The 8,095-nt window shown below is 35.9% G+C and overlaps 1 non-coding gene across 1 annotated transcript; it reads left to right on the top strand.

The window, feature by feature from the left end:
• The first annotated feature begins 2,209 nt into the window (after positions 1-2,209).
• LOC122150474 lies at positions 2,210-2,339 on the top strand. The gene has a single exon (XR_006163688.1). It is a non-coding gene; the product is annotated as a small nucleolar RNA SNORA70 (small nucleolar RNA).
• Positions 2,340-8,095: the final 5,756 nt, after the last annotated feature.

Raw genomic sequence — 8,095 nt, 5'->3', positions numbered from 1 at the left:
TCTTGAGGGGTTAAAGGCATAATAAAGTCCATGCACTACTAATGCTTGCCAATCAATGTATCATTTTGCTAAATGTGTAATGGAGTTTTTACCCTACAATCCTAAAAGCTAAATAAAAATATTTGTTGTTGGTTTGAAAAGATAAATATGGATAATTCATCTACAGGAAGAATTGGGTTAGGAATTACTGGAGAAGCATGTTCACATGCAATTTGACTCTTCTCCACATTGGAGTAATTATCCAGCATCATAGATGGACTCAAGGGATTTTGAATGTGGTAATGAATTGCTGTAGACCTTCCAAGAAATACAGAACCATATGTCTCAGGGACTTGTTTGGAGGCTGCAGCTATAGATAAGGATGTGGGGATCGGATGTTAGCACTTCTAAAGCCAATTGTGTAAGGCTATGAATTGAAATTCATTGCTAATGTAGATGAAGTTGGAATGCATTTTTCCCATGCTATTTAGAGTGGAATTTGTCATGGTAGTAGGAAACTGGATGCTAAACTTTATAATTTGCTTTCTAATGATTAAAGAACAGTGTCTACATTCTTTGAATGTTCACTCTAGAAGCATGAATTTATGGCTTATATTATCTGGATGAATATAATAAGAAACTCTCAGAAGTTTAGGCCATATCAGCAAAAGACCAAAGTATGAGATGAAAACAAATGAACATTAAAATATAGTATATGAAAGTAGCCAACTGTAAAAATTTTATATCCAAGAAATCTTTTTATTACCCTAAGAACAAAATCCAGTCAATAATCAATGTAAATAAGAAAATATAATGTAATCAATTAATATAATTTACTATCTGAAGAACAGATGTGTTTACTGAAGGACAGTAATTCTCACTGAGGCTACTATAAGTGGAACAAAAATTCAAGGTTCATCAATATTCAAAACCAACCAAGAAAAAGAGAGACTATATCTAAGACACCTGAAGTAGATTCTCAGTAGATGATGGTGGTTCACCAACCTTTTCTTATAACCTCCAGAAAATCTTTAAGATCTCAAGAAAGAAAGAATAGAAGAAATGGAGAAGAAATTATCAAAGTCATGTTTAAAATAATATTTCTTGGAACCAAAGGATGTTTTTCTAGGCAGATAGAGTTCACTGAGGGACCAACACATTTACACACATACATAAACACAGCACATCTGCCTTAAATTTCAGATCACTGCAAAGAAAATTTGTCAATACATATATAAAACACTGAAATAAAAAAATTGCCTATATACTCAGAAAAATTGTCCTTCAAATATGATGGAGAATTAAAGATATTTCCAGATAAATAGAAATTAAGGGAATATGTTAAAACCAGACCAACTTTACAAGAGATGCTAAAGAGAGTCCTTCAGACAGAGAACCAACAACAGCAGGCAACTACCAATGATTAATACACATGACAAAATCACCCAGAAACCAACCCAGATATTGAAGTATTGAAAGTAAGATAAACTTACAAGACTATAAGCAGGGAACCAGAGACATCAAGTGGTAAAGGAGGACAGATACAAACCAAAAGAAGGGACTAAATAGTAAAGTTACTGACTTTCAAAATGGAAAGGAAGTCATGACAATTTCAAGGTAAAACAGACTGTTTTATACTTGGGAAGAAAATAATAAATCACAAGGTAACCTCAAAGAAAATGAATAAACCATCTCATCAAAATAAAATTTAAAAAAAAGAGGAAAGGCACAAGTATTTAGCAAATACTAAAGCAATGGCTGTCGAGTCGGCCCCGACTCATAGTGACCTCTCCTTGGGTTTCCGAGGCAGTATCACTATGGAAGTAGGATTGCCCAACCTTCCTTCCGAGGAGTGGCTGGTGGGTTTGAACCGCCAGCCTTCTGGTTAGCAGTCTCTGGTAGTATAGTGGCTAAAACACTTGACTGCTAACCAGAAGGCTGGCGGTTCAAATCCACCAGCCACTCCTCGGAAGGAAGGTTGGGCAATCCTACTTCAGTAGTGATAGTGCCTCGGAAATCCAAGGAGGGGTCGCTATGAGTCAGGGCCGACTCAACGGCACATAACAACAACAGCAACAACAAAGCAATGGCAATGAAGAAAATGACTTAACAAAATCCATAAACAAAATGAGCTCAACGCAGAAAATCATATGGAACAAGAAATTAGGAACAACACAAAAAAAAAACAAAAAAAAACCACATAACGAAAGGACATCAATAAATTCATACTTTTCACTGAAGCCAACCTTTCTCCTTCTCTGTGGGGAGTGGTGTGCAACAACTGCAAACAGCAGCCTCCTCAATAATGTACACAAACTGCTGGAACATATGGGTTGCTCTAAGAGACTTTGAAGAGGTCCTTTCCTGCTCTTTCATGTCTCTGATCTTGCTATTCTCTACTGTCCCTAAAGTAAGCTCCAGGTGGTTATGTAAGTTGCCTTTGGAAAAAGAGCAGTGAAGGACCAGTTTGGGCAAGTCATCACATCCACCCACACCAAGTTTCAAAATGAGGAGTATGTAAATGAGGCCCCATGAAGGATCAAGTTCCCTGGACACCAGAAGATCCACATCTCAAAGAGTTGGAGCTTTGCCAAATTTAATTCTAACAAGTGTGAAGACTTGGTAGCTGATAAGTGCCTCTTTCTATATGACTGTGAGTCGAATACTTCTGCAATCATGGCCCCATGCACAAATGATATTCATGAAGGCCTTAGAAGCACTGCCCCACTTGACCTGTGCCAACCAATAAACTTAACTTTATATATTTCTACAAGAAATTAAAAATTAAAGATGTAAACTTTTCTGGTATGATGGCTGAATAAGTAGACAAGCTACACAGAACCTCTTCAATAACGAAAAGAGAAACCAGTTGGCAGAGATACAGAAGACAATCCCAGAGCCCTGAGCTTTGAAAGGAAGTACACAGAAGTGGATTAGGCACCAACTAGTGGAAACACCTAAATGAAAACAGTGAGTAGGAGGTGGACAGAACTGTAGACAGTCAGCTACTCTGATGGCACCAACAGCCTGAATATTTCCAAGTGGTCTTGGAACCTGAGAATTGACCTAAAGATAAGCTCTGGTTGCCAAGGGCTACAGGGATGGCTGTGCTGGTGGCCTATTACTAGGAAGGGAAACAGCAAGGAGAAAGAGAAAATGAGCTGTGGACTTTTGGCTGTCTGGAGGGCACAGAGATTTTGATTGTTTACAAGTGGCAGCCATTTTGGATATTTAAAATGACTGAGGGCACAGCCATTTTGAATGTTTACAAATGCTGGCCATTTTGTATATTTAAAGTGATAGCATTCTCATTCAGATTCCAGGGACCTAAGAATAGACTCACTTGCCAAGGATGGTAGGGACATATAGGAGGCTAACAATGGGAAAAGAGACAGGTGGTGAGTGCATAAATGCTGCCCACTAGCAAATAGAGGAACACAGTACCCTGCTTACTTAGATAACATTCAAACAAAATAAAGAAAATTAAAGTCTTGGACAAATCACTCCAACATGCAATCACCAATTAAATATAAACACAAAAATGTCACAAGTCTCAGAGATAACAGACCATCACTGTCCACACAAAGAAGCTAGATAAAGCAGGAGAAACAAAGGACCAGGATACAGACACAAAACATATGCCTGAGGAAGACACAGCATTGGAACTCCCTGATAAGAAATTCAAAAAAATAATATTTAGGTACTTTCAATGGATTGAGAGAGAGAGATCAAGGAAAACACTGACAAAGTTTAGGAAAACACAGAGAAAACTCTAGAACAATTTTGAAAGACAATACAAGAACAAAATGACAAAATAAAGGAAAAATGAGAAATGATACAAAATCTACAGATAGAAATCCAGAAGACTAATACTAAATTTAAAGAAATAGGTAACACATTGAATGGGCAAAGGAGTAGAATTGAATCAATGGAAGACAGAATTAGTGAGATTGAAGACAAATACCTCAAAATGTTTTTGGAAAGGAATTAATCAGAAAAAAGACCAAAACAAAATGTAGAAAGCCTAAAGTTCATCTGGGATATCATCAAAAGGAATAACCTATGTGTAGTCAGAATTCCAGAACAGGAAGAGACAAATAAAACCACACAGAAAATTGTCAAGATTTGTTGGAAGAGAATTTCCCTGGTATGAGAGATCAGAATATATTCATTCGAGAAGTCCAACAAACCCCAATCAGGATAGATCCCAAAAGAAAATCACCAAGACACAGTATCATCAAACTCACCAAAACCAAAGACAAAGAAAGAATCCTGAAAGCAGCATGGGAAACATGAAAAGTTACCTACAAAGGACAACCAATAAGACCAAGCTTGTATTTCTTGGCAGAAACCATGCAGGGGAGAAGACAACAGGATGGTTTATATAAACCCCTGAAAGACAAATATTTCCAACCAAGAATTTTATACCCAGCAAAATTCTCTCTCAAATATGATGGTGAAATTAGGACATTTCCAGACAAGAAGAAATTAAAGGAATTTGTTAAAAGCAGACCAACATAACAAGAGATGCTAAAGGGGGTTCTTTGGACAGAGAACCAACAACAACAAACAACAACCAACCATTAACATACATGATGACATAACCCAGAAACCAACCCAGTTATGGAAGTATACAAAATAAATAAGCCTACAAGATTGTAAACTGGGAACCAGTGACATCAATTGACAAATAAGGACAACTACAAACCAAAAACAGGGAAAAAATTGTGTAGTTATAGAACTTCTAGATGGTAGGGAAGTCAAGATAGCTGCAAGATAGAACGATAGAACAGACTATTCTAAACTTGGGAAGAAAATTATAAATCACAGAGTAACCTTAAAGAAAAATGATAAACCTTCACATCAAAATAAAAAACAAGACCAGCACAAATATTTGGCGCATACAAAAACAATAGCAACAAAAGAAGTGAAAACATGATTCATAAACAAAATGAGCTCAGCATAAAAAATTATATGGAACAAAGAAATCAGCAACACAAAAAAGCACAAGACAAAATGACAGCAACAAATTCATACTTGTCAATTATTACACTGAATGCCAATGGATTAAATGCATCACTCAAGAGACAGAGAGTTGCAGACTGAAGGAGGAAACATAAGCCATCAATATACTGTATAAAGAGACACACCTGAGATAAAAAGACAAAAATAGACTAAAAATCAAAGTTTGGAAAAAGATATATCAAAATAAGAGCAGGAGTAGTAATATTAATGTCTAATAAAATTGACTTTAAGAAAAAAAAAAAACCACCATAAGAGATAAGAAAGGACATTATATTATGATTAAAGAATTGATTGAACAAAAGGACATAACAACAATATCTAAGCACCCAGTGAAAGAGCCCCAAAATACATAAACCACACTCTAACAGAATTGAAAAGACAAAAACAGTCATAGCAGGAGACTTTAATACACCATTTTCAATCACAGATAGAACTGCAAAGAAACTCAACAAAGACACAGAGGAACTGAACAATATAATCCACCAACTTGACCTTATAGACATCTGTAGAACATTTCACCCAACAACAGAACAATACACATTCTCTTCCACTGCATATGGAACATTCTCCAGGATAGACCATATGTTAGGCCACAGCAAGCCTAAATAAATTTTAAAACATTGCAATACTGCAAAGCATCTTCTCAGACCCCAATGCTATAAAATTAGAAACCAACAATAGGAAGATGAATGGAAAAAGAGCAAACACATGGCAATTGCAAAACTCCCTCAAAAATGACTGAGTAACAGAAAAAATAAGAAAAGCAATTAAAAAATTGCTTGAATCAAATGAGATTAAAAACACAATATACCAAAATCTTTGAAACACAGCAAAAGCAGTGCTCAGAGGCCAATTTATAGTAATAAATGCACATATCAAAAAAGAAGGGCCAAAATCAACACTTTAATCCAACATCTCCCACAATTAGAAAAAGAGCAGTAAAAAAAAAGCCTACAGTCACCAGAAGAAAAGAAATAATAAAGATTCAAGCAGAAACAAATGAAACAGAACATAGAAAAACAATAGAAAAAAATCAACAAGAGTAGAAGTTTGTTCTTTGGAAAGATTAATAAAATTGACAGAACACTGGCACATTTAACAAAGGAAGAGAGATAATACAAATGACATAATAAGAAATGAATTGGGTGATACCACAACAGAACCAACAGAAATTAAAAGGATAATATCAGGTGAGTTTGATGGAGAACTACACTCCAAACAATTCAAAAATGTAGAAGAAATGGACAGATTTCTGGAAACATACTACTTAACAGAGGCTGAGGTGCAAAATTTAAACAGACCCATAACAAAAGAAGAAATTGAACAGGTCATTTAAAAATTACCAACAAATAAATGTTCCCTGGCCCAGACAGTTTCACTGACGAATTCTACTGAATGTTCAGAGAAAAACTGAAAAATTTCACCAACCCTACTCAAACTACTCCAAAACATAGAAAAGGATGGAATCCTCCAAAATTCATTTTATGAAGCAAGCATAACTTGATACCAAAACTGGGCAAAGACATCACTAAAAAGCAAAACTACAGACCAATATCCCTCATGAATATAGATGCAAAAATCTTCAACAAAATCCTAGCCAATAGACTTCAACAACAAATCAAAAAAATAATACATTATGACCAAGTGAGGTATATACCAGGTATGCAAGGATGGTTCAACACTAGAAAAACAATCAATGTCATCCATCACATAAATAAAACAAAAGAAAAGAACTTTTAGCAACTTTTAACAATTGATGCAGAAAAGGTATTTGATAAAATCCAATACCCATTCCAGATAAAAACTCAGCAAAATAGGAATACAAGGGAAATTCCTCAACATAATAAAAGGCATATATGCAAAACCAACAGTCAACATTATCCTAAAGAGAGAGAGCCTGAAACCATCTCCCTTGTGAACAGGAACCAGACAAGAAGCCCTATATCACCAATTCTATTCACCATTGTATTTGAAGTCCTACCCAGGGCAATAAGGCAAGAAAGGGAAATCAAAGTCATCCAAATTGGTAAGGAAGAAGTCAAACTATCCTTGTTTGCTAATGATATGATCTTATACACAGAAAATGCAAGAGAGTCAGCAAAAAGACTACTGGAACTAATTGAGAGATTTAGCATAGTAGCAGGATACAAGATCAACATCCAAAAATCAGTTGGATTCCTCTACACCAGCAAAGAGATTGCTGAAAAAGAAATAAGAAAATAAATACCATTTAAAATAGCTATGAAAAAAATTAAACACTAGGGAATTAATCTCACTAGGGACACAAAAGACATGTACAAAGAAAACTACAAATCACTACTCCAATGAACCATAACAGATCTACATAAATGGAAGAACATCCCATGCTCATGGATAGGAAGACTGAACACCGTGAAAATGTCAATTCTATAGCAATCTATACATTCAACACAATCCCAATCCAGATGCCATCAGGATTCTTTAAGAATATGGAAAAACCAATCACTAATTTTATATGGAAAGGAAATGGACCTCAAATAAGCAAAGCAATATTGAAAAAGAACAAAGTAGGAGGTCTCACACTGCCGGATCTCAAAACCTACTATACAGCCACAGTAGTCAAAACTTCCTGGTACTGGTACAATGACAGACACATAGACCAATGGAACAGAATTGAGAACCCAGAAATAGATCCATTAAGCTATGGTCAGCTGATTTTTGACAAAGGGCTGAAATCCATTAAATGGGGAAGAGATGGTCTCTTTAACAAATGGTGTTGGCAAAACTGGATATCCATTTGCAGGAAAATAAAACAAGATCCTTACCTCATATCATACACAAAAACTAACTCCAGGTGGATCAAGGACTTAAATGTGAAACTTAAAACTATAAAGTTCCTCAAGGAAAAAATAGGGGCAAATTTAGGGGCCCTAATTTATGGCACAAATAGACTGTCTTGTTGTTGTTCTTAAGTGCTGTCGAGTTGTTTCCAACTCATAGCAACCCCATGCACAGCAGAACGAAACACTGCCCGATCCTACGCCAGCCCCACAATCCTTGCTATACTTGAGGCCATCATTGCAGCCACTGTGTCAATCCATCTCGTTGAAGG

The sequence above is a fragment of the Orycteropus afer genome, unplaced genomic scaffold (assembly GCF_000298275.1).
Source record: "Orycteropus afer afer isolate SDZICR_OR568_19922 unplaced genomic scaffold, OryAfe1.0 scaffold00148, whole genome shotgun sequence".
Taxonomy (NCBI): Eukaryota; Metazoa; Chordata; class Mammalia; order Tubulidentata; family Orycteropodidae; genus Orycteropus; species Orycteropus afer.
Note: the sequence above shows the minus strand (reverse complement) of the source record. Positions and strands in the feature narration are given on the sequence as shown.